General features: G+C 42.9%; 1 protein-coding gene across 11 annotated transcripts in view; it reads left to right on the forward strand.

Annotated features, from left to right (window-relative positions):
• Nucleotides 1–8,567: 8,567 nt before the first annotated feature.
• Nucleotides 8,568–26,916, forward strand: part of SPSB4 (splA/ryanodine receptor domain and SOCS box containing 4) — a 341,175-nt gene continuing 322,826 nt past the window's right edge. For 9 of the 11 annotated variants that reach the window (XM_067002451.1, XM_067002450.1, XM_067002449.1 and 6 more), the window contains exon 1: nt 8,582–8,939. The gene's annotated coding sequence lies outside the window, so the exon portion shown is untranslated. Of the gene's footprint in view, nt 8,940–9,071; nt 9,878–26,916 lie in introns of those variants that run through there. The other 2 variants (XM_067002458.1, XM_067002455.1) reach the window with 2 other exon arrangements.

Consider the following 26,916-nt stretch of genomic DNA (forward strand, 5'->3'; position numbering starts at 1 on the left):
GAAAGGTACCAACTACCAGAATACCATTCAATTATAATTTTATACATGAAATAGATAATCTTCCAAAGGAAAGGAGGTCTTGGCATTTCCAATTGCATGTACTGGCCATGCTTCCTGGTGTCACTGACCTTGGTGTGTGACAGCACTTTTTCCAAACAAGCAGTTCTTGTGTTAAAATGTTTGGATCATGGCATCCAGGAAGAAATCAATTAGAGGTGAAATCACGTGGAGGTAGGAATGCTGTGTTACCATGTGTTGATCTAATTAGCTGGCAAAAATTAAGAAAATTAGAGCTTACGAAGTCATTGTTAAATGTCCAGCACAGAAAAATGTTATTTTTTCCTCTCTCCTCAGTCTACATTAAATGTCCTTAGCTCTAGTGAATTCAAAGAAACTCAGGCTATTAATCAGCTTGCAGGATGGTGTTTGAAGCATGATGGTGTTTCTCTCAAGCTAAATGCCCGCTAAAATTTGGGAAGTGAGCTCACCTGAGAGACAACATATACACTAGTAATAACTCCTAAGTAAAATAGGTGGAGAGGAGATCCTGCCTAGCTCTCATCTACATCAGTATGAACAGTAATATGTAGCTTATGACTTCATGTTATCCAAAATTGGAGAAAGGAAATGGGAGGAAAAAAATAAAAAGAGCACACCTCCAGCTGTGTGCACATGTTCGTTTTCAATTTTGAGGATTGGAGTACTGTGACAGAGATATAAAAGAAATGTTGGGCCTCAAGGTATAGAGTTTTTTACGTCAAAATGGCTTTGTTTGTTGTAACAAATGGGACTATATATTAGTCCTGAACAGCTTGTCCCTCTTTTCCTAAATAAAATTACATAGGTTAGATTGATTACATTTTTACATCTCTAAATATGCATTGTCTTCTCTGCACTGATACAGCAGTGGGATGTTTCTAGATTTGCTCATCTCAGTCTAACTGCAAATAATTCACATGCTTCTTCAATATTAGCTCTCCTGGCTTTATCCTTCCTCCTTATTGCTCTGTGACCTGCTGTACTTGTCTGAGCAGCTGTTACTACTGCACTACCTTTTCCCCCATCTGGAAGGCAGATGGACTAATCCTCAAAGAGCCAGTATTTGTTCATGGATCAGTTTTCAGAGAGTCTGAAGTGAACAACTGACAGCCTTCCCAAAGATGCTGAACATGTCCATGCCTGGGCAATGTTCTGCAAAACCAGAGAAGTCTTTCAAGAATGTAAATATATTTAAGTGTGTGCGTGCACATTTGTGTGTCTATATACAAACAGGAACAGGACGACAGACCATGGATTTTTTTTTTTTTAAATTAGAAGATTATTTTGTACACACCTTTATGCAAGTCTCTGAATTTTTAAATTTCATTCTATTTTAAAGAGAAAATATTACAAACAGAAAAAGGAAGGACTCTTTTCTTAGACAACAGCAACTGCAGTAGTGAAAGTGTTTTACAAATTCAGCAAGGATTGTGTCCATATCAGAAGACTGAAGCTTGTCTGTATTAACCTATAATTTGCTATTTTTCAGTTTTTCTACTGGTATCCTGCTTTTTATTTAAATATTTGGGCTTTGTTGCCAGGAGAGTCACTATATCTTTGCTGTTTAAATGCAATATAAAACTATCTTATCTCCTCTTTTCAGAAACTTTGGAAAAGTGCAAGATGAGCTAAAAGTACATTTAATCTTTCAGAGTTTTGTTAGCAGTGGGATGTATGCCATAGTATATCTGGTATCACGTAAACTGTGTATACACTGCCATACAGAAAACCTCTGTCCAAGAGTAACTTGTTTCTTCATGCGTCCTATTTTTAAAACAATTGTAACTTATTAGATGGAAAAATAAGTGAATAATGGTTTTCAGGTATATCTTGTGTGAGTTAAGTTATGAAGTCATTTTCTTTGTCTGCTCAGACCTTGAGTTTCTGTTCTAAAAGGCAGCCAGTGGGATGTGCATCCCCGACCGACGATTACGCCGTGCTGGTATCTCTATGGCAGTAGGCGTTGATTTCCTATGCAGGGACCCGCGCGTGGTCCTGGTTAGCATAGGTAATGCTTCAGGGGGAAGATCAATGGTGAGTCTGTGTGTACCGTGGGTTACTAGAAAGTGGGCCTGTAGCTGTGAGAGTGCCATAAAGAAAAGGACACACTCTCACTTCACGACATGCGCTGCCACAAGATCTGTACCACGTTGTCGCTGCGGAGTGGAACTGGTTGCTTTTATAAACTGGCCCGTGCGCATTGTGTGCTTTTCACCTTTGTTCGCCATCTGTCCTTGCTGGAGCTGACGTCCGCCATCTGAGGGCTGCCTCCCTGATGCTTAATTCTCTGATTAGATGCTTATGGAACCCTCAAAAAAGCATGAAACCAAAGACAACTGGGTGTCTTTGTGTGGTACACACTTCCATATCCCCATGGCGCTTTTGTGCGTGCACCCTTACGAACAGCCTTTTGTGTGTCCAGACCCCAGATGGTTGCCTGCAGTCACAGCCTTTAGTAGAAGAATCATATTCAAATTGTCTAATGGATAATAAACTGTACTGACTTTGCTTTTGATGTGAATGGATGTTTTCAAGTTGAAGAAACAAAAGATCTCCTGGGGAAAACTGCCAAAGATATGTATCATTGTAAATCTCGAAGGGGGTGGGGGACAAGCTGAATAAATTACAACTGCTTAGTGGGTTTGCTGAGAAAACAAGCAGAGCAAAGTTAAAAACCAAAACCCAGAAAGTAAGGTATAATTAGCAGAATCTCTCTTAAATCCTGTTGTCTAAATTATTGCACCTAAGCAATTAACTCAGACTTTTTGCCTGTGTGTTTTGAATTCACACAGGCCATATGTGATGCCTGGAATGCTTAGCGATGTAATTTTACTGAAATGAAATGCTTTCAAGACAAAGACTTCACAGTTGCAAGAGTATTCCCAGAAATTTGCAATAGCTGAAAACCTTTGAGGCTCTCTCCCCTCCCCTCTGCCCTTCAAGTCAGGGAACTGAAATATGTGACATATTCTAAGAGTTTCAGATGGAGCTTCCTGGAGTTTCAGATGTTGGTAATCAGTCTGAGCAGAAAGAGAGTCCAAATGGATATTAATCAAGCTTAAGTGATATCTTTGAATAAGTATTCCAGGGCTGGGAAGACAAAGGGTTCAGTAGCCTATTTAAAAAAAAAAAAAAAAAAAGATGAAAAAATATATAAATGTTAATATTTTCTAGCTCTGAGGCACATTGCTAAAACATGATACTTTTCTAACAAGACAACTGTTGTTTTTGTGGAAGTAGCAATTGACACAGGATTTTTTTTTCAACTTAGAAACAGTAGAACTTGTAGATACATCTAATATTTCACGAATATTAGCAATATATAACAAAGTTGAATGTCTAGAATATACTGGGTAACAGTAGTAATGTATTTATATAGGGTAGATGTGAATAAATCTGTCTTTGATATGGTATAGCTTCCAGAAGTTTTAGAAAATGTGGTTACTAAATGTGGAAAGTTTTTAGAAAAAGTGGTTATTGTGTGAGATACAGATACAAGATTTTCTGACATGCATCATGTGGAAATGTGGGTGACACATCTACCTATATCAGCTCCTCATGACAGATATGTGAATATTTGAGATAATATCTAATATGCTATGGATCTGCACTCTATAGTTCCCTGTGATCCAAAGTATGCATCTTTTGGTTTTCCATAAGTAATTATTTCGGGATGTTGTATTAACATTAAAAGATAGGAGAGAAAGATCACCGCAGCTACTTCTTGCTAACTGTAAGGTCAAAGCTTTTCCCATAGGAGACCATAGACCTATTTTCTCACTTGACTGGTTCAGCGGACAAGTACAGCTATTATCAAAAGCATCAATAACATCTGAGCTGAGTTTCCTTTGCATATGTAGTTGCTGATGTAGCAGAACATATACACAGTGACGGAGTAACTCAGGGAGTTTGGATCAGTCATGATTCAGCTTAAATCAAGCTAAAATGATACTGATGCAGTGATGAGACTCTACTGAGGAGCCCCTTGGACCTCAGTTCATCCGTTTGCAAAAACCAAAACACACAACACATTATGTACTGCAACATCAGCAGTCTTGTATACTAACTTGGTTTTAGATGTTCCTGTGACAGCCACTGTCCCAGACTCCATATCCATCTCTTCTACTGAAATTTTTGTGCTTGATTTCAAATGGACTTTTTAATAGCTGCATGTGTTTGCTGTAACGTACTCTGGAAAGTGCTATACAGCAATACCACTTGAAAATTAGTGCAAAATATGATTGCATGCACTAGTAGATTTCAAAGCTTAGACTACAGTGCCAGAGTTTAGTGATGCAAACTAGCTGCTAGTCAGTTTCAGTTGGGGTTTGTGACATTGCAATGACTTTAAAGGGTTCAATGTAGTTTCAAAGCAAGTTCAAGGAACCCACCTCTTTGTACTGGCCTGCAGCAGCTGGTGGAGGTGGGCTCTCGATGTCCCAAACAGGAACTGCCTCCTCAGAGATCCTTCTCAGAGGCTGCTTCTGCATTGGAATTTAACCACTGCAATTTGCCCTTTTGGTCTTGCACAACCCGGAATAAGTAAGTAGAATGAATTTTGGATTGTTCTCATTATTGTAACTACTGCCATTGTTTATCACTTGATTCTTTTGTGTCTTCTGAAATGTGTCTACCTTGTTTACAGCTGGCACAGGACAAGTAGTCATCACTGTTTAAGAAAAAACCTTCCTTTTGACTGTCTTGCTTCTGTTTTGATGGAAACTTATGGCTGCCTATGTCCAACTAAATTTTACATGATGTAAAGACTTGAATACCAACTCCGCAGAGAAATCAGTTACTTCAGACAGTCCTTGAGACTATGAGCTCTGAAGATAATACATGAACAAAAAAAAAGGGGGGGGGGGGGGAGGGGGGATTAAGCTGCTTTCTTATTACCTGCAAGTATTATGCTTGTGTAGTCTAAGAGTAGGGTTTTTTTTTTTTTTTTTTTTAAATCTGATGAGTTTGGGAAAGAGACTTGACTATATGAGGTATACAGTTATCTATGAAAATACATTTGAGAGCACAGGTGGCTCTGCTTTTGGATAGACTGACTTTTGACATTTTAAAATAAGCTACTTTTGCAATGTTAAGGGTTTCTAAATGTTACCCTTATTTCTCAGATGGGGCATGCAGGATCTTTATCCTCTGTTTAGAATCTTCATCCTCTATTTAGAATCTTTGAACTAAAGATACATTTATGTAAGTGTTGATTTCCTAATCTCTGTGGGTTTTCATCGTTGTAGTTGTACCAGGTTGTACTCTGAGAAGTAAATTCTAACTTCTGCCCAATGACCTAGGAGTGCAGATCTCAGACTAACATCTTTTCATGTGGATATCTAAAATCTGTGAAAACAGTTATTCATCATAATTCTCAACTTTTGCTCCATTGTAAGAATGATGATTCTAGTATTGCCATACCTAAGGAGCTGTTAGAAATATCATGGGTTGTTTAAGCATCTTAAATGGCAAATGTGATGCAATGAAACAGTTTTTGTAATTCATAAATCTCAGGTCTGTGCTTTTTGCTGTCTTGTGGACTCAGAGAGGGCCTTTGCCCATGCTGTTCCTTCTGCTGGTAACGCTGTGTGTGTGGCCTTGCTCAGCTCTCCCTTCTTCCCTTCTCTGGAGGTTGCCTAAAACCCTGACCTGCATTTAGGCCTGCATCCAAACAGGAAAAACTACTTGGATATTGAAATGTGTGACACGGAGCAGTGCCTTTGTTGTAGCTCACTCTGCCTGTGCTGCAAGGCCGCCCTGACCTGCGAGCTGGGCTGTTGGCAGAGCCAGCACCTGGAGCAGCCATTGTCATCCCAAGTGTAGCAATACCCAGAAAATCACAGTAAATCAGCTTGTTATTTCGTGAGATTGTAGGGTCAGGACTCAGTGGTTATTATATGTGTGTAGGAAATGTTTCCTAATTATTTTTGGGTGAAGTTGAGGGTGGATGAAGCATGGTGAACCATGCTGTAGGAGTGGAACTCAACATGAAGGTAAGCGTGTATGGGAAGAGCAAAGTTGGGCAGTTCACTCTTTGTGGTCTGTATGCCAAGCTCCAATGCCAAGATACACCTTCAAATTGTGATTCTCGTGTATGATATAAAGAGAAAGCAAAATGTTGCTTTCTCTCATCTAAATGGACTTTATTTTTTTATTAACTGCACTTACTCATTCCTGGGCAGCAGTGGCCAGCTTTTACTCTGAAATGCCTGCCCAGCAATTCCAAGCAGACAGGAGAGGCAAAAGGTTCCTCACCGGCACCTCACCACCTCACAGTGCTGTTTCCAGACATTCTGGGAAATCATGCATATTATTCTTAAGCTTTAATCAGCCATGTATATTATTCTTATGCTTTTCTTTCTGACTGTGATTTTTATTTTGTGAGGTAAATCAAACAAGTGGAAGGTGTGGGTAATGTCAGTAAGGCACGATGTTTATGGCACACTCTGGATCCTGTCCTTTGTGCCGCACAGCTCCAGGAACTGCACAAAAGGGTTGATTTTGTTGATTTTATGCTTCACAGAGTTTATCTTGGAAGGTTCATAATGCTGTTAATACAAACCTGTGCCTCTTCTTCTCCTCCCCATTACTGTATGAGATCAGCTCAAAAGAACCTGCCATGCCTATACTGTGTTCTAACGCTTTTAAAATCATGTTAGTATTTTAAAATGTGATTATTTCCTATTGTTTTAATGAACCTTGTAGAGAGGTGTATATATACATTCTTGTCTGTATACGAGTAGCACATTCTAGCCTTCATTAATCAAAATGACACTTTCTCCACCCTCAATTGTTTTCACATTTGCACATGAAGTGTGTTCCCAAACTCGGTTCTGCCCGATTGATCTTTACATTGTTCAATTTTCAGACCTAGGTGTCTAAAGCTAGCTGGAAAGATACAAAGGTTGACTTCTAATGTGATTTCTTTAATCTCCTTTTGTAGAATTAGTATTCCAAACTATGTAGAAAGACTTTCCAAATTTGCTTTTTGCATTGAGCTTGGCACAGACGCGAAGGACCGCATCCCATCTTACGCTGAAAAACTTACTGCTAACTGCCAAAAAAAGTGTTAGGAGACACTGCTGCACTGAGGAAGTGTTTAAGAGAAATAAGTCTGTAAAAATCTGAGGAGAAGAAAGCAAAACATTCGTCAAGGCACAGGCTTGCCCCCCTTACAAACATAGCCCGTTCTCGGGCTTCTCTCCCATGTGATAGCCATGGCGTAGCTGTTAGCTCAAATCCAAGAGAAGCGTGGGATTTAAATTCAGTAACTTGACCACTAGGAAAGAAGAGCGAAGACTACATGTTCCAAGATTTCCAACCGCATGTATGTAAACCAAAGCACGACTGCCTGAGGGTATGTGAAGCAGTAGAAAGCCTTTCCTAGGCTTAAGGAACTTTGGAACATACAGAAAAGTCATGTCCATCCCTTCTTTTCTGTTTAAGGTACAGGATGTGTTGGTGTTATCCAACACCAACATATATGTGTTGGTGTTATACAGGATGTGTTGGTGTTATCCAACACCAACATATATGTGTTGGTGTTATACAGGATGTGTTGGTGTTATCCCAACACATCCTGTCGGTGCTTTTCCTGCCCCTGGCGCTCGTGTGAAGCACATGGTTATTTTACCTACAGCTTCCACTGAGGGGATCTTGACTGAAGGCTCACAGAATTTGCAGCTCTAAGGACTGAGAGAATCTCCTCAGCATTTTTTATGGTGTAGGCATGGGTGTTTCTCCTGTCCTGTCAAGTTTCTTGAACTTGTTAAAGTCTGAAGACTTCAAGTAAATCAAAAATAGCGTAGAAGTAAGTATCACCATGAAAGCTGGGGTAAAATATTCTTGCCCTCTGCATCCTCGTTAAGTACAGAGCATAGACAGAGTACTAGAACTTGAGGAGAAATACGAATGGGGAAAAACTAAGTTCTTTAGCTCTGTAAGCTTTTACTGTCTCATCCCACACAAGACAGCTATTTTATGTCACCTTTAAGGAGCGCTGTAAAGTCTCTGTGAGAGGTTAATCTTCGCAGCTTCCCTCCCCGTGATTAATCTCGTTTTGGGGCGGGATGGCACGAGGAGAGGCAGCGGTTGAAGGAGAGGGCTGGGGCGCCGAACCCGGTGCTGGGTGTGCGAGGGAAAACGCAGCATCCCTGTGAACCTGCCATGCCGTTCCCGGCGCCGGAGGCTGCAGAAGCAGAGCTGACCAGGATTAGAAAGCGCTGGGTCCCAGGTTAGCACTGCCGCCCTTACCGAGCAGGGATGGAAGCGCCGGCCGTGCCTGGGGCTCGGAGCTCACCTGCGAGCCCGCCTCGGCTCTTGGCAGCCGGCAGCGGAGCGGGAGCCCCGGCGGCGGCTCGTCAGCCCCGGGACGGCGAAGACAGCGCCCGGTGCCGACTCGGCCCCGGCCCCGGCCCTCCGCCAGCCCCGGGGGCCGGGCCGGGCCGGGGAAGGGGCGTCGCCTCCCTTGGCGGCTCCCCCGGCCCTTTGGAGTCGCGGCCCGGCGCCGCCATGAGCTCGGCGGCGTCGCCTGTGGCGGGGGGGCACGGCGCGCCCCGGCTGCGCCGCCTCAGGCTGCCGCCGGCCGGGCGGGCGGCGCTCGGGGGCCGGTAGCGGCCGACAGCCGCCTCCCCGGGCACCGGGCACCGGGCGGGGCTCCCGGGCGGCCCGGCCCGGCCCTGCGGAGCAGAGCCGAGCCCCGGCTCCAATCCCCGGGGCGCCTCCGTGCCGGGGCCGCGGCTCCGGCAGCGCCCGGCCCGGCTGTGCCCGGTCCCCCCCCGCCCGGCCCCGTCCCTCCCCGCCTCCCGGCGGCGCTTCCCCTTTCTGCGCTCCGCTCCCGCTGTGCCGTGCCGTGCTCGCCGGGCTCGCCCTCCCTCGCCGTGCCCCCGATGTGTCTGGCGGTAAGTTTGGGGCCTCCCGGGCGCGGCGGTTCCGCGGTTCGGGGCACGGAGAGCGCCCGGGGATGGGGTGCTTCTCCCAGCCGTGCTGCTGGGCGGAGAAGTGCCTTTCCGAAGTGTTTTCTGGCGTAACATTTTGAGAAAGATTACTTTCCTGAGCCGTGAAGGAGAATTATTGCTAGACGCTGGATTAGCTAAAGACTTACGTCTCCTATAAACTGAGTTTATTTGTCTTTGCGCTGCTGAACGCGAGCCCTCCCGCCCGAGGACGCCGCAGGCTGGTGTTTGCAGGGCTTGCTCAGGGCTTTGTGGGGCAGCAGAAAGCAGCCCTCGGTGCAGCCGCTCGGACGGATCCGAAATACAAAGCTAGCTTCTCAGCAAAGCTAGGAGCCAGCCCTGAGTTTGTGCGTGAGGTTCGAGCTTCAATAAAGGAGGGCATTGCCCGGGTTTGCCCTCATCTCACTTCTGCAAACTCCCGGCGAGGCTGCCGGCTGCGCGGCTCCCCGCAGCGGTGCCCGGGCCGCGGGGCTGCGCTGTGCTCGCCCCATTCGTTCCTCCGGAGAGCGCTGGGGTGTCGGGGGAGGCTGCTGGGGCTCCTCCATGCTGCCAGCGAGTCCTCTCCTCCTCTTTGTGTTCGGGACTCGCAGCGCAGAGTGCTACGGGGGAAAGCGTCCTGTGTGCGGAGACGGCCGGCCGTCGCTTCGGTCACTGGCTGGACGTTGGCTACATCCCTTCCGTGCTGAAGTTGTAGCTGATATTTTCACAGCGTTCCGTTTGCCTTCGGTGACAGAAACAATCCCTGATAAGCTGTCTTCTCCTTGGAGAGACCTTATCCCCCAGGGAGAAACCAGCCCCGGAGAGTTGCTCTTCATGCTTGCGGCTGAAACCTGCCTAGCTTGCAGAGCTGTTTCAAGGGATGCTACATTTTTAATGTTGTTTCTGTAAGTAAAACAGCCCGTCAGGGGCGTGAATATCAAATTGCTGTTACATTATTTGGGGCTGCTGACAGAATAATGCCAGATGCCATACGTTCTCTTTACAACAAGTGGGAAGTTTTATAATTGGCATTGGGAAGAGAAGCGTGGGTTTCCTGGTAGCTAATATGCCTCAGTGTCCTGCTGCTGTCTGGGGATGACCTTGGGCGACCGTCCTGTGCCTCAGTGTCTGCCAGGGCTCTGCCACATCCCTGCCTCACAAGAGGACAGACCTTTACAGCTCTGGGTCCTGCTGAGGCCCTCCCATGGCTCTACGAGTGCGGAGTGGCACCGCTGGGCTGGAGAGCCCTGGGCTCACAGTGATCCCACCTCTGGCCCCAGCATGCTCACTGGGCTTCTGTTTGACTTTGCAAGTGCCGTCTAAGCCAGCTTAGAAACACCAGGCTTTATATTCAACAGGCTTTGAATATATAAAGCCTTGGGGCTTTGGTATAATCAAGTGATGCTGCCTTTTTGCAAGTAGCGCTTCAGAGTTGTGAGGGTTTTGCCTGTTTGGTTGTGGTGTTCTTTTGTTGTTGTGTAGAGGCACCAAAAAACGACCAAACAAAAAAACAGTGAAGTGCTATTGAAATATCTTGATTCTTAAAAGAAATGGAACTGGTGATTTTTGGTTTGGCCAAATTACAGTCACCTTTATGACTCGTTTTTTGTGCAGCATAGGAATTTCTGAGCGATGGGCCGTCTCTCCTGTGACTCCCCATGCAGCAGCTCATTAACTTGTCAGGCTTCGTTGTTGCTGTGTAAACGTCTGTAATGGATTTTCCATGTACCAAGAAAAATCGAGCAAGCTATTTTTGTCTCGTTTTCCTTTACAATCACCATTTGCCCCTTGTCTGTGGATAGGTCACTGTCCTCTTTCTGGGGGGAAGGAAAATACTTTTCCCAGTGGAACTCAGTGCCATATTCCAGAGCAATGTGCGATGGTTACTTTGTGCATGTGGGGGGTTGTTGTTGTTTTAGTTCAGATGTTCAGAGACTTATCCTCTGGGGAGCCTTTTTGCTTATGCGTTTGAGGCATAATGGCAGCAATTGAAGAGGAAAGCAGAATGTGGTTTTCTGAGACGTTTTTTATTAAAAATACTTGATTAAAGTGATGAGCAGCAGTGTGTTACATACCCAGCTGTCCTACCCTCATAATTCTTCCTGGCCAAGAAGAGAGTGGAAAGAAGCTGGAGGGATGCCTTTACTGGGCTAAAGGTCTGTAAGTCAGGTTGCGTTTTGGCTGTTCACTACTGCTCACTGACATCCTTTACTCGCATCTTTTTGCGCTGTGGCAACATTGCTGCAGTGCAAATTTGAGGCTTTCAGAGTGCTTCCGGGCGCTGTACATCCCAGCTTGAATGACGGTAATGTATGGCAACGTTGCTATTCACTTCCATTTCTTCCCTTAGCCAGCGAGGATAAATGCACTCTTAATAGAATATACACATAAAGGATATCGAGATGGATTTTCATTTTAGCGGGTTCACCAGGATGGAGGTTTGATGTAAATGTTGCTGGACTTCGTAAGGCCTGGCTGAAGGCCAAAGGTGGTGGAGAGGAGCGCTGGCTGGTACTGCAGCGGTGCGTGCCCTCCTGGTGGGCAGGGCTGGCCTCGTGTCTCGAGCTGCGAAGGGCTCCGTGCTGGAGGAGCTCTGTTCAGAGTGGCGCAGCTAATTTTATTTATTCTCACTGGGCTGTGGTAATACAGTGCACAACTCGAGGCTAATGGAAATGTAGGCCACACGTGTTGTCCTGGGGTCTTAAAGTATTTATTAAGCCAGTATAGATCCGTTTTCTGTGATGAAAGCAATGTTTGAGGCTGCCCATTGAATAGCTAACCACAATTTTTTAAGTCAAAACTCAATGTGAAGTTGCTCTGTGTAGCTAAATATTTGCTGATAATTCTGGAAATTACTGTTGTTGGACTTACTGTTTGAAAATAAACGTGCTATGGACTGAAACTTGCCAGACCAGATAGCTACCTCGCCCACATGTATTTTTCATGGGATTGTGTACATGCTGGTGAACGTGCATTGCTCCCTGCAACACGCACATCCTTCAGGTATGGCTTTTCCAAAATACAGTTTAGGTTACTGAGAACTCTGGCTAATGTACAGTATGCTGTAGGATAAGATGTTAAGGTATCATGCACTTTTTGGAAGAGTTGTTCATGCCTTTAAGCTTTTTTACTTCACTCAGCTTATGTTTTTGTGGGAGTTGTTTGTTTGGGATGTTTTGCTTATCTGCTTTGCAAAGTTGCCTGTGGTTCGCTGATGTAGTTGGTAGACCAGGTCCTGCAAACACACTAGGGTGCACTCGCCTACATTCTGCATGAATTCAGAGTTTCGTAATAACTAACAATCAACTGTTGTCATTTACTTTGAGAAAGCTTTTCCTATTACACTGTTCAAGCTACTGCTGAAAGCAGACAGCTGTGTGCATGACCTGCACGCTCTCCACCGTACATGTAGTTGGAATGGTAGGTGCTCTTTGAATTCTGTTTTGAGCTGATGTCCAGCATGATGTCAGGAAATGCCTTTGTTTTGCTTTAGCTATTTGTACTGCTTCATAGCCCACAGTCCTTTAGATTGCACGGTGATAAAATTGTTTTTCTTTTTTTTTTATGGAAAGCTGACAGATAATCAGTAGTTTCTATTAGCTATCAAGGAAATATCCTTGCCCTTAAGAGTCTTTATTTTAAAGCAAAGTTTAAAGAAAACAGGGATGTCCCAGCAGCGTGGAAAACTACATTAGACAGGACAAGAAGAAATGCATTTGATGTGGCAGTGCTGTGTAACAGAGCACGTGACTTCGGGCTAAGAACTGCTGTTGGAATTTGATTGGCAATATTTGCTTTAAAGCTAATGGCTATACTTTAGCTACCTCTGCCCTACTAAAGACTGGGCCTGCCCTTCGACAGGGTTGGGAAGAGGTCAGTTCTTTCCTTCCTTTGGCTGCTTTTGGACCACAGATGGAGAAGTGACAGATTTAAATTTGTCCTACTTAAATTTGTGTGTGTATATATGTGTATATGTACATAGATATCTATTTATATATATGTGTAATATACATGGGTGTATGTGCCTTTTTTTTTTTTTTTAAGGGATGTCATCTTTGCCTCAGAGGTGAACGCAGTGCACCCTACCTGCTCTCTTCCTTAGTAAGAGGTAGGGTGCCTAGCCTAAGCATGGGTGCTCAGCTTTGACCTAAATCTGTTCACAGTGAAGTCACTTGAATTTAAACTAGCGCTGAACAACATCTTGTGCAGCTGTATTTCCTTCTCTCTGCTTATTTTGCATATCTTTGGGTCGGACACCATAGGCTAATCCTGTTCACTATTGGTGGCAGATGACGGGGTATGACTGTCGCGCTACAAAGCGAGGGTGACTTAGCAACTTTATCTTTGAGGATTTGTCAGCGGCTGAAGTGACAAGTTGGCTCTGGTGTACAGCACAGAATGGGGCAGTGTATGAAATCCATCTTTGAGCTGACTGCAAGCTAATTCTTTCAGAGCCATACAGCACGTTCTGAAGTTGTTTTTTTTCTTGTGCATTTCCAAAAGCTAGTTCCAACTAGCTAACACCAACTTTCCTGTTTATCACCAAAGTCTCGAATGCACTTGTGTGCTGTCAGGCTGGGTAGTCCCTTTCCATGTTCACAATTCCCAAGGAAGATCTCCCCAAAGGGATTTTGGGAGATTCACCACCTTTATGATAGGTCCATGTCCTGGGATGTAACCAGGGTCCGGACTGTTCTAGCTCTGTCTTCTGAAACTTCCTTTGTAGGGTACCTGCTGAGCTTTCTCAGCAGCTAGGTGCACTAGAAAGCCTGAAACTTTTCTGTCTTAAGTCTGTGAAAAAGGGTTGTAATGAGGACATTTGGCTTGGACTTTGCTATTGCCATTTCCTTGGCTTTCAGTATTATTGGTTTCTGGCGCTGCTGACATCTGGGTAATATTAATTGTGATAGTCTCGCTTCTAATTCAGGGTGTACTGATCAGTCACTAAATATTTATATAGTCCTTGTTTTTGAAGTTGCAAGATAAAAAGGGTGTGTTTTCTATCATCTTTCCTATTCAAAAGCAAATAATGCGTTGAAGCTGCTGATTATTTAAAATGATCAAAATATCAAAACAAGAATTTCTTTGTACTTTGGTCAGTGCTGGCATAACTGTTTCCAGTAGTCTAAAAAATCTCGTGTGTAGTTCATTGATGACTTGTGTAGATTAAGATTCAGTGTTGTAAGCGCAGTGATCATCTACCGAAGATGTGAGAATGTGCTCAGGAAGGATTTGTTACAACATGTATCATATCTTATCCTTTGAGGCTTAAATATAACAAGATATATTAAACAAGCATGAGCATGAGACCTGGAATACATACTGGTTATTCCTAAGTTTCTTAACGTTCATATTAATAGTATTTGAAGCAAAGCGTGTGGGTGGCGAGAAGGAAGGGGAGAGGAGCTGCCTGTGCAACCAGTCTCTCAGCAGCTTTGGAGTGAAGTGTGGCAATAGCAGGAGGGAAGGGAGAGGAACCATCAACAGCACAAGTTCTTGGATGCGCATCTAGAGAAAAGGCGATTAATTCACCTTCAGTAGGTACTAAGCTGTACTATTCATCAGTATTTAAAAATGAAATGGGGAATGAAAACAGATCTCAGGGGCAAGGCACACGCGTGAAATTATCAGTTGCTGCGGGATACTTGTGTGATGCTCGAACTCCATCCCGTGAGGCTCAGCAGTGGCGTGGCAGCGTGCCTTCCCTTACCTGCTGGAGCGTTGGGAAGAGAGAAGGTGCCTGAGATTGCTGCCTTGAATTCTTGTCTAGGGGTAGAGTGGTCTTTGATTTTACAGTGTTTTTTTTTTTTTTTGTTTCTTTGTTTTTTTTTTTTTTTTTTTTCCCAGCGAGCCATCTACACCATTGATAATTGGCTCTTCTGCCCTACCCTTAGACTCTGTAACAAGAATTAACAGTTACTCACTCGTACTCACCTCGTTTTAGCAAAGTTGAATGAAAGTGCAAGAGAAGAAGAAATCCATACATGCCAGGACATCACAGTTCGACTGCTGGAAGAAAACACCAAAGGGAAATTCAAGCTGAACTGTATTGACACTCCAGGGACGTGAGACTGACTGATCTAGCTTTTACTTCTGTACTCCATCTACATTCTGCTAATTGAGGAGGCTGGAGCAGGAAGTCCTAATGAAGACAGAAGCCAACCCATTCCCTTTGCTCCATTTATTTTTAGATTTTATTTTTTCTCATGGTGAAATAGCTTGGAACTCAGGGGAGCTGTGCCCAAGGTGGGTAAGAAATGTCACTTAGTAGTGAGCGCAGACTGATGTGTAATTATTCGGGAGATGAGGAGAGACTATTTCTCTTTCCCTGCAGCTAGAGATTGCTGAGATTGATTGACTGTTGGTGTAGCATACTACAGTGTGCTCTTACAGTGCGTGGAGGTCTGTCTACTCCTGCTTCTGCAAATGAAGATAGTGAATTAATGCAGAAGTGTGTGTGTATATATGTATATATACACACATAGGTATTAATGTTGGGTGTTAGAAAGTGTGGGAAGTATGCTGCCTAGGTCTGGCATATAAATGTAGATGTCTGAATTAGTAATGCAGGAACCATAGTAGTGAGTGTAGCAAGTAGCTCAGTTTGCCAGGAGCACTGATGGCAGTATAGACAACTTGGGTACTTACTGTGTAGGCATCCAAACTGTGCAGAGCAGGCTTCTGTTTACACCCATTATGAAAAATGCGGGAGGGATGCTTCCTCTGGAGATTCTTAGACCAAGGCGTGACTGACATCTAGTATTACTTTCATCACAGAGTTCCCACATAAGTGGCCCTCACAAGGGATGCTCTGCTTGTTCTTTTTTCCTTTTTTGAGCTGAATATTTGTGTGTGGTCATTTTTGCTTCCACAGCTGTTTTCTATTTTGTTTCAAAATATTGCATTGAAGGATAAAGCAGTTTGGCGGGACCTAAACCCCCTTGCATTCCCCCTTGTCCTCAGATATCAGAGCGTCTGGGGTGCCTGGGCTTAGATTCTGAGTGATGCCCAGTTCAGCTGTAAAGCATTCAATATATTGAATTACCATGATCATGGCTGCACAGTAGAGCAATACACCTTTAGTCTAGTAGATTAATGACTGGTATAGTTTGTCAAAGCAACAGGGGTACAGGTTCTTTTGGGGTGTCGGTGATAAATACACTTTCTGCAAAGCACATGCAAATACCACGAATATGACTAATGCAACCAACTACATGTAAGTTAACTGATGAAACAACTCTACAGAGACAGGTTTCCTGGGGAAGCGCTCAGTATAACTGAGGGTTTGGATCTCACCCAAGAGGCGTCCCTGTGGGGGAAGCGAGGTTCAGCCGTTTGGCTGATCCCAGAAGTCAGCCGTGTCCTTCCGACTTGTCTGCAATGGTATCTTCCCTAACATTTTTTCTCTCTTGAGCCGTTTTTATGCTATTTTCTTACTTCTAGGTGAAGCTTGAGTGACTGTAGTCATACGTATCTTCGTTATGATTGGTGTAAAATTTTCTTGGTTTTGCTTTAAAGGTATAGGCTCAGAGAAATACAGAGTGAATGCTCAGCAAGGGTTGGTTGCATCTTGGAGGTGGGTAGCCTTTGGGATGGAGGTTTGTTTGGCATCATAATGAGATTATAATGAGCAAAGTTCACCCAGAGGTCATGTTTTGTTTATCAGTTTGGCTCAGGGCTGGCCATGCAGCCTATCAGTCCCATAGTACCATCAGGTTCCCCATCCCTGTGGAGATACCACAGAGCCTGGCCACGGGGTCTTCACTCCGCTCCACCCTCCATGCTATTCTCTGAAACCCAACACACCAACCTCCCCTGGTGTTGCCAGCACCTAAGGTTGCAGGTTATGTTGCCAAGGGGACTATCATGGAACACATTCCTTGCATATCTGCTGCACCTCACCCTGGAAGTTTCCTCAGCCTTGAACCTTCTCTTAAGATGTGGACATATCGTTAGTCTCAATAAGTCACCTCCAGCAATTATTCCACACCAAAGTGGTAAGAAATGTGGTATGCCAGAATCAAAGCTGAGCCTGATGGTCTGTTGTAGAAATACAATTGTAAGGGAAAATTCAAGCAGTTGCTGTATGACAGAAAAGATGTGTGGGTTGATGAGCTTAGTAGAATTCAGTTCTTGCATTTAGGTCTCTTATAGTGCAAGAAGATATTTTTTATTGTATGTAATAATTAGCTTTTGAAATGAAGGGGATTATCTTTCAGTTTAATCACTCTGCCTTAATAGCAGGAGGAGAAAAAATATTGTTTTGTAAGACTTTCAGCTCTGTTCTCAGTGTTTTCTAGAATGACATTTTAATTGAATTTTATATTTATGGTACTGATAATTGTCGTTCTTGTGGCTTCCTACCTGTTCCTCACCATATACTAAGCAGCTGTATTTTTAAAGATTGTAAGTTTCTGTTCTGCTCATCCTCCCAAACAAATATTATTTCTTTTTGTATGTGTGAGGAAATTATTACTTTCATTGGTTATTTTTAATGTCTAACTCTAACATTCAGCTACACTTCTCTTGTTAACACAAAGCATTATATAGTTGCTTCATATACAGTACATGAATAGCTTGTAAATAAATAACACAAGTAGGTTTAAATTTCATGTCTGTACTTAGCAAAACTAATAGATAGTAATCAGCCTAATGGCTGATGATAGATTGTGCTGTGCCAGCAGGGGAGCTTGCGCCCAGGAAGAGTAACACAAGATCAGGAATGGCTAGAGAATAGTTGGTGAATTTGGTGCTTTTTTAATTCCTTCAATTAACCTGATTAAGCAGCTTAGCTTAAATGAGCAGAATGTGGGGGTTGGAAGTTCTCCCATGTAGTATTTCCCCCCGCCTTAGGAATTAATTCCTCTAATATTTTGTCTGTATAAAGCACGCAGCCTTGGTTGCTTCAGTGGGTTGCACAGACATGAGACACCGTATGCTTAGTATGAGAGGCACACACAGGCTTATTTTCCTCTGCAATTGGATCTAGGCAGAAGTCATAAATCATAGTGATTTCTGCACAGTGCAGTTGAATGGAGACTGACTACCCTATTTTATTAATATTGAAAGTTCACTCTGCTTACATCACTATTAATTCTTCCTCAGAAAAGAATGTGCTGTTTTTTTCCTTTGCCTTTTGCTCAGCTTCAGAGATGTGTTTTGCAGGGCAAGATTAGCTCCAAATGCCATCCTCTGGTACCTGAGCTGATTTGTCAGTGTATCTCTGTGGCAGAGCCTCGCCAAAGCATTGTCTGAGAAGATTTTGGACATGGGCTTCTTTGTTCAAGAACGTTTTGTGCTGTCTTCCAGCTATAGCATTTGAAGCTGTGTGTTCTCATTGCTCTTGGATTGTCTGTGTTGGCTGCAGCTGTGGCATAGTTCAGCAGATATTTTTCCTCCTACACTTGCCAGCCCATTGCCTGCCTGCTCTTTTGTTCTTCCGACCCCTGTTTCAGGGCAGTGGTTCCCAAATGAGGGAATCTCAGCAACCATTTTGGGACAATACCTAAGATATATAGTTGCACCACCAGTGTACTTTCCAGGTAACCTGGTGCGTCCTCTTTCCTACCCAGTCTTTATTTTCTTAGCGTCAGGTAGGGAATTGGGTTGGGGATGTTAGATGGTAGCACAGGGTTCCACCTCTCTGTGCTTTTCCTGAGGATGTCTTTTCCCTTTCTAGTAAGGGTGGTGGCTATGTCAGAGTATGCTGTAGTATCCTCTACTTCTCAGAGCACAGAGAAACAGCCTCAGATGGAACCAATTTCTGTGTATCCTACAGACCCTGAAGGTACTAGGGAACCTACCTGTTAGAAACTATTGCAGCATCAAGCTAGGACTGACTTGTGGGCATTGGTAGTGTGGAGCTCAGTGTGGCTAATTTCTCCTCTTTTCAGCTGCTGGCATAACAAATTGTTGATTTCCTAATTATAGGTCTTTCCATCTAGTGCTGGCTTGTCCTCTCAGCAGGAATATGCCCTCAGTTCCACTAATATGGGGCCACAGATTATTTTGAACAGTTTTCTGAATAAATGCAAGTATTTTTGCAGTATTAGATGTTGTGATTTCTTACAGAGGTTGCCATTAAACCCAAGTAGTAGCTTTGGAAATTGGGATCTGTGTTTATAAAATATTTTTCTGAAAATAATTTCAGAGAACATACTGACACTATTGTAGCCTTTCTACTCCTCTGTATTATATAGTGCTAACCAAAAGCCTTGACATAAAGTATTGCTAGTTACTGGTGAGCCTATATATTTACATCGAACCAGGTCAGGTATCTGATACCTAATGAAAGGTTGGTGGGTGAGTGTGGTTCTGTGATCTCTCTTTACAGTCGTGCCAGGTGGGCTGCACTAGCCGTAAAAACCTATGCTGTGGAGTTGGAGGTAAACGTCTTAAAATGACACTAAAAAATAAGAAAGACGTCTGGTGGTCTTCATATGCACCATTGTCTTCCCCTTCCTCTATGTTGATTATGAGGAGAACATTAAATGAGTTGGTGTGTTGGTTCTGGAGCTGTATGAGATGAATTCCTCTTCTTTCCCTTCTAATTTTGGAGAAGATTCACTTTTTGTTCATTCGGAAATGGACCTGTACAGGCCTTGATTTTATCCCAATGATGAGCTCATCCACATCAGAGATTCTAAATTTTGTCAGGTGAATCCCACCTGTGGGTCAGGTTAGTATTTACAGCTGGCTTTATCATTTGGAAACAAATGCTCTTTCAGGAACTGAAGTGGGCCAGTGCCAGTGGAGAAAAATAGAAGCAGCATCGTCTGGTGATTGACTGAGATGATGAAGTGTGTGAAGGGAGGTCAAGAAGGCTCATACAGAGATGTGGGCACGGGGAGCAAAGCTGTAGTTCTTAAGAAAAATTCCCGACAGTAAAAACAGTAACACACAGAGAAGGTCTTTCCCTCTGTTACACCGCTGGGATGAGTTTGGTGTAGAATCTTGTGTCTCAGTGGCTAGTGAAAGCTGGTTAGTTTTTATAAACTCTCTTGTTTAGTTGTAATTATTTTGGGGATAATTCAGCTTTTTGTGACTAGTTGAGTCCTAATACAAGAGCAGAATAAAGTCCATCAGGAAGGCTGCGTGAGTAAGCAAGCCATGTGTGACTTCCCAGAGCCCTCAGGAGAAGGATAGAAAGGAGAGGGGGACTGTGGAAAGACAAGGATTGTAATGGAAGGGCCCTCTGCCATAAATCTGTGATGAAGATGATATGCAGTGGAATTGAAAGTACCCATTTTTCATTCTGTCCCTCGGCATAGGGGAAGATACCTGTTCACGAGAAAAATTCCTTAGGTAATTGGAAGTATTTGTAAACTTCTGGATTTTAACACTGCATTTAACTTTCATACTGGGTAAATCTTCATCTTTGTTGTGAACTGTAACAGTTTGAGAGGTAATGATAAATACAAAAATTCCCAACCACTTTTGATCCAGTGATTCTAGCAGCAGTTTCAGTGCCTGCTCGATGTTTTAGGGCAAGGTATATGACAATTTGCCTTTTGAAAGAGTGCTTGAAACCTAAACTCCTCAGATTTCTAGTACCTAAAAAGATACCCTTTTTTCTTAACACGTTGGCCAAGGGCTAGCTTTCCTTTACTGTGAAGCAATTTGTACTGTTTGTACAGTACCCGACACAGCTTTACATTCAGCAGCTGGGTGGTTTTTAAGTGACTTCCAAGTCTGTAGGAGTAGTAAATCACAGTTTGCTCGATAAAAGCAAATTTTAGTTTTGCTGGCATGAATACCTGGGCTGGATGTCAAATGATTCTGGAATAACAGTCATAGTAACAAACTCAGTTCCCTCCTATCTGTGCTGTTCTTGAACATGGTAAAATAAACCAAGTCCAGCTCTGATAAAGTTGAAAGAATAAATTTCTCAGTATTTGTTTGGGAATGTAGGCCGTATTGAGTGCATTATGGTTCTATAGGTTTTTTGTTTGTTTGTTTTGTTTTGTTTTTCTGTAGGTAGTCTCATATTTTTAAAGATATTCCTAAATGTCGCTGTTGTTCTTTGTTATACTTGAAATCAAGGTGTCTGTATATCGTATTGCAATCTAGGGTTTCACTGATTTTTCCAGAATTAAAAACTGAAAGTGTGGTGTGGGGTGTTTTGTTTTGTTTTTTATATATTGCACCTGTTGCTAGAGTTCAGCTTGTGTTTACTGTGCTTTCTCCTTGTATATAGTGCTGCTGATCCAAATTTAGACTGAACGTATTCTCTCCAGGGCAAAACAGAGGCCTGCCTGAGTTATTGGAGAACTGCTGTCTGCCAAATTTAGATGATGGTTTGAAGATTCTCTACAATCATTTCAAATGTGTGTTTTCATGCAAAGTTATTGGGGCATCCTCATTTTTGTATAGCTTTGGCAAGACTTTTGGACTATGATGCTAATTATTTTACTTCATTGACAGTATATCTAGACACTGAGGACTGATACCTTTTTATTCCTGTCAGAAATTGGATTCTGGTAGAGCTTTTTTCCAAATAATTTGCATTTTTTTTCCTTTCCTTCCTTTTCCCCCAATACATTCAAGGGTGAAATATAATCAACAGTAAAATGGTGCTCAAAAGAAAATTCTCTGCAGAAGGCTACTATGCAGCAGGAACTTAGGTGTGAAGTTATTTTGAGAAACGCAGGCCTTGCATTTGAACTTATGGACCAGTTTCTGTGTTGGGACTCCTGAAGGTATGCACAAAGCTGATTTATTTCCATCCGTACCTTTATTAAGAAGTCCCTTTTTTTTTTTTTTAAGTACTTCCCTGTGGTTAGAAATATCTGGAATTGTTGGCAATTGTAGCATGACATTCTTTTTGGATGTGTACTGTTAGGTCAGTAATAAAGCAGTGTAAATGCTACTCAAAGTGACAACTTCTTTCACCATGTCTATTCCTAGTTGGAGGCCCTCTCTGATTTTATCACTGGAAACAGGCTGAGTAACGTGGATGTTTTCTCCTCTGAAAAGCATTACTTGTTTGAAAAGACAGCGTTTCTTCTTCATCTGGCTCTAGTGAAATGAAAGATCCATAAAGAAAATAACACCCTATTAGCCTCTACAACTGCAAGACGTGTTCTGGCTCCACACACAGGTATCCCATGTGTCTTCAGGAGGAGCCAGATTCTTGTCTTGGGGACATCACTGGCACTGCATCTTTAACTCTTTAAATCCCTGTGTCCTTTCCCAGCTTCCCCTGCATTACTAAATGCCCTATTTCCTTAATTAATAGCAAATACAAACAAAATATTACCCTGTAAAATAAGGAAGCGTTTATGTGTATAAGGAAAATCAATTTTGTTGCTTGGAGCTCAGGCAGTTTGTTTCTGTTATTACTTTCTTCTTCATTTCCATTTGTCTGTGCAATTGTTCTTTACTGACAGATGGGCTCTAGCAGAGGCGTGTTTAAAACAGATGAAGTTCACTGCTGTAGCTTAAAGAAATGTGTTGGGATTTTTTGTGTGTTTGTTTGAGAAAATACTTGTTTACGTACTAGGAAGTTGTTTTGTCTCTTTGTTAGAGCTCAAAAGCTTCGTGTAACTTCATTTGTAACCTCACCTGGGAAATACCAAATCAGCATAAATCAGTTCATGTTCTGAACTTCTGATGGTGCTTTCTTAAGATGTGTAAAGTCTGTTTACTTCACTTCTGTTCTTTAAAAGAAGTCTAGAGACTGCAGGACTAATGAAGCGTTGCTTCCTGCTCCCTTCAGGTCTTGTGGCAGACTAGACTTCAGGTCTGTAGGATGCTTTGCCTGCAATTAGGGCTTTTTAGTAAGCGCATTTTCTTCTGTGTTCCTTATAAGATGTGGGCTTGCAGTCCAACCAGATCTTCCATGTGGTTGCTTCCAAGATCAATGTCCTCTCCCCAGCTGCCTCTTCAGTAGGAACACAGTCATCTTTGAGCCCGCTACTGTTCTGTCAAGTCTGGCCGAGGGTAACTGCTGGCTGAAAGAGTTAAGGGGGAAGGGTTAGGAGGGATGCAGATGGTGCGATTGTGTAAGCCTATTTTCCTATTAAACAAAAGAATACGCTTTTGTTTGGGATCAAACTTGTTCTGTGCGCTCATCCCCTCCGTGTCTGTGCGAGCACAATGGCTGCTGCCCTCCGGCCGCAGTCCGGGCCTGGCTGTGGCTGTGGCTTCCTAAGGCCTCACTCACCACAGCCTGTCCGGCACCGCCACGTCGGGCAGCTCGCTGCGGGGGGCAATATCCGTGGCTCTCGGCTGTTGTGCTTGGCCAGAGGCACAATATGTTTTTGTTGCTGGAGTTTGGCAGCTCTGTTGGAAGCATTAAAGCCATCCAGGTCAGATCAGGAGCTGCCTCCTATGGGCCGCTTCAGCTGGAGTGTCAGACGTGTTCGCCTCTGGCCCACCAACGGTGAGAGCATCTGACAGGTATTGTTCGTGCGCTGCTGCTGCAATTCCTACGAGGATTAAGCAGCAAAAGGCTTCAAAACAAAACAAGCAGACAAAAGTAGTCTGGTTGTTCCAGGAGCATTGCAACTTTTAAGCCATCAGTGAATTTCTTTTAATAAGTGGTACAGAGACTAAGAGCTTGGCTTGCCCAGTAACTATAAAACATATATATAGGCATTGTGAGGCTGGAGAAGTTTCTTTTAGAGTGCTAAGTCTGCAGCAGCTTTGAGATTAAAAAAGAAGAGCTGCTGTTAGTGGGTGTTCTTCCTTAGTCCCATCTTTTATCACGGCGCTGCCCCTCAAAAACCAGCTGTAGGCCTCAGCTTCATCCCAGTTTACAAAGACTCACCAGGCTCGGAAAACACTGACGCACACAGTGACTGGCCCTTGAGCTAAGGGGCTGGATTTTCACTGGAGCATGTTAGTGTGCTTCCTGCGATTGCAATAAAGTTCTGGTGAAAAGCTGTATTGAGCTAGGGGAGCTCTCGTTTGGCTGATTGTCACATTCTGCCATCCTTGGTCGTCCCCTCAGTCTGCTTGGGGACCGGTTTTGGCTCACCCCCTATGATTTGTAGCCAGCTACACAACTGGAATGATGCTTTCCAGTGGCCTTCTTCTCATCTCTGACTTTCTAACTTTTCTTCCATTTTGAAGGCCAGCTGATTCTACTGTACCTTACAGCAACAGAAATGCAGGGAGTTGGAACGTATTCGGCCACATCCATGGTCATATTTTTTTTCAGTTTTGAAACCAGAGCTCATAAGGGTTTTGATCCTATACAAAGCTGTAGAGCTAACATGTAAAATAAATTGCCAAAAATGTGTTAGGATGGTTAAAAGTAGCAATGACTGGAAAGAAATTGAGATATTAAAACTTAATTATTCTTTGGGCTTTAAATCTCTCATTTTCTGACACTTATTGGTATTACTTATTTACTTGGTGAAGCATGGCTGAGTAGAAATGTAAAGTGGCAAATGATCCCGTATAATGCAAAATGGAGCAGAAAACATAATTCTCAATTTGGTGTTAAGCCTTATTCATGTGTTAATTTGCTTTTTAATATAAGCCTGACACTTGAACATTCAAAATGACTACTTCAGCCATTCAGGAGGGAGAGGAAGGTATTTACCATAATGGAAGGGTAGCTGCAGGATGAAAGATGCATGATTTCTTGTCAGAAAAGTGAGGAAGCTGAAAGCTCATGACTTGAATTTAGACGTAAAGTTCAGCTGTGCCCCTTGGGGCAGCTTGAAGTTACTGTGGAAATTCACTCCACCGTTTTGGGCTGCTGCTTAAATAAATGGTTCTGCATTTCAGATTTTTTTTTCCTCCCCCTTTTGCTATGCCAGAGCAAGTGTTTACATGACTGTCTGATATGCCAGATCAGAGGGCTCCTACACCTGAAAATAACCCGGCAATATGAAATAGTAGATTTTGCCCACTTTAGTTTTCTGAGGCCAATCCATCTCAAAGGGGCATTAGAATGCAGGTGGCTGCAAGACAAAAGGGGAAGAACGAATGGGTAGAGGTGGTGGAAAAGTGGCAGCTTGAACATGAGTGAGTTTATGGTAATTATGGAATCACGTGTATTCCTGTTAAATACCCTGAAACAAAAGCATGTTTTCTTTCAGTAATTTTCTAGTGGAATGTTGCTGTTCTAAGTAGGACTTGCATAGCAAAAATAATAATAAAAAAATGAATTGTGTTACTATATTTGTTTTTCAAATTACATTGCTGTATTCTTAGAAGTCATTATGCAAAAAACATTTACAGAATAGAACTGTTTTTGTCATCTTTAATGTTTCTTTGGAAAATTAATCTTTGTGTCTGAGACCAGCTTTCAGTACCAGAGAGGCATGTTCCAGAAACCTGCAGAGATATGGAAGGCTTAAAAACAAACCATAACTTCAAAACAGCTCAGTTCCAAAGTACAGTAGATGGAAGTATTTAAAAATATACATTCCACTGTATTCAGAGCTACTCAAGATTCTTTCTGAATTCTTCATGATCTTACTAAACTGCTTCTAACTCTGGCGGTACAGATGGTGTGGTATTTCAGATTATTCTAATTACAAGCAGCTAAATGCACAGTCTATTTTAACAACAAGCTTATCTTGAGTTTTGAAACAATTACATTTTTGTAACATTACAAAACAAGTCACCCTTTATGGATGAATGTCCTTGGGATTTCCATGATTTGCATTCCTTTTAGGAATTGAAGTTATGATTTACTGCTGCAGTGTTCATCCCACATGTGAAATGTTTGATATGTGAAATGTTGTTTGATAAGTGCGCATGCAGCATAAAGTTTTATCCATAGCACAGGATTGTATAGGGTATCCAAGCATTTCTGGCTGATTGCATTCTTGCTGTGTATTCCATTTGACAGAGAAAGCCAACATTGTTCAAGATACACAATAAATCAACAATGTTGGATACCAAGACTTATAGTTGAAACCAAGCTGGCCAATCTTTTTAGGGTGCCAGGAATGTGCTTAACTCATTGTCGCCCTCAGAACAGTGTTGTCATGATTTCACGGCTGTTTGTGCACTGCGAACATAGGCCCTAGACACTGGGCCTTGTGCCTTTACGTTTTCTGTGTGGAGTTGAAAGTCCTTGTTCATAAACGTGTGAAATGCTTTTCACTGACTTGTCCAGCGCAAGCATTTCTCTTCTTCCTATCCCTCCTGAAGAGAGGGCAGGACTAGGGTTAGATTCAGAGTGCTTGAACATTTAGGGTGTCTGTTCTGTTCAGGCATCTGGAGAATGAACAATTTTCCTGCCCACTGAGAAGAGGCTTCTGCGGCAACTCCTACTTGCTGTTCAGGAGTCCTTGCTGGTAGCAAAGCCCATGCCAACCAGGAAGGTGGCAGCAAGGCCTGGGTGCATGAGGGGAGAAAAAAAACATGACCAGAGTCGATAGCATAAAGCGTCAGAACTATCTGTTTGAAATGCTCATAGACAGAGGGGTCACCTTCATGGCTTTTTTGGATAGATGATTAAAGTATCATTTGTAGGGAATCACCTAGCTTCCTTTCACTTTTTGGTGTCACTTTATTAGAATTAGCATAAGCCTTAGCATGTTCTTCCTGTAGGTTTGAATTGTTTCTCTGGTATCATTTCTCATCTGTGTTTTTCAAGTTTTCTGCGTGTCTGGTTCCTAGTAATCCACAGGGAGATATAACCATGGATGCTGAAAGCTGACTTTGCAGAAAGCATGTTTCTTTTATCAGCAGTTATGTTCTACTGATGCCAACATACTGAATTGCTAAAAATGCACTGTATTTAATTACAGTGAAGTGATATCCCAGCAATCCTTTCTCTGGTAAGTATAATTTGTGTTTTTATTGTGAATAATTTCCCTAAATATTTTGGCAGTCTGCATGAGAACACAGCTAAGCGACGTTGATGCACTTTTCCTGTTTGGAGTTGGCTTGTTCTTGTACAGTACGCTTAATCTAATCATCATATCCTGACAAAGCGTGGCATGAATGTGAAACTGTGAGACAGAAATCATTTAGG

Source organism: Anser cygnoides, chromosome 9 (genome assembly GCF_040182565.1).
Source record: "Anser cygnoides isolate HZ-2024a breed goose chromosome 9, Taihu_goose_T2T_genome, whole genome shotgun sequence".
Taxonomy (NCBI): domain Eukaryota; kingdom Metazoa; phylum Chordata; class Aves; order Anseriformes; family Anatidae; genus Anser; species Anser cygnoides.